Here is a 730-nt window from a genome sequence, read left to right on the forward strand (position 1 = left end):
TGGATTGGACGTAAATACATGCGTCTTAATGACCATTTGAAATGCGGAAGGGATACGCTGATTTTGCGTTCCAAAGGGTGGATACTATTTTTAAGAACTCAGGAACAGAGCAGAAAATATGAGTTTATAAGTTCAGCACTTGAAAATTACGAGTGTGTAAATCTTAGTTCGCGGCAACATTCTATATTCATCGAATGTTTAGAGTAAATCACTTATACTGGCGACTGTTAAAAAAAAAAAAAAAAAAAAAAAAAGCTTCAGTACCGTGTTGTACCTGAGGGCAACACTGTTCTCTCGAATGGAGAGATTGATGACGCACCTAGTGACGCACCCGTCATCTCCAAATAAGGGCAAGGGGACTTTCGTTTCCGTGTCATTTCCAATACATGAAGTGAAACAATGTGTGTCAGCAATAATGTAATATTATAGCGGTTAAATAAAGAAATTATGGGCGAAAGTTGAGTGAGTCCTGATTAATTCATGTTAAATGTAACCTGGAACACCTAAAGTTTGAATTGGGCCATTCTACATTTTTATGACCTCCGCATAGAAACTTTATAGCTATCCTTTAGGAACCTTTAAGATGCTAAATGTAATTAAACGTGTATCAATTAGAGTGAATCCTCAGTGGCTTACTGAAGGAGCATTTTGGCTGGCTGCACTGACCCATCCAGCCATCTTACTGGGACCTATTATACTTTAAAAAATACAATAAAAAACGACACAGGAA

The sequence above is a fragment of the Filicampus tigris genome, chromosome 16 (assembly GCF_054856515.1).
Source record: "Filicampus tigris isolate MCC_2025a chromosome 16, RoL_Ftig_1.0, whole genome shotgun sequence".
In the NCBI taxonomy this organism is placed as follows: domain Eukaryota; kingdom Metazoa; phylum Chordata; class Actinopteri; order Syngnathiformes; family Syngnathidae; genus Filicampus; species Filicampus tigris.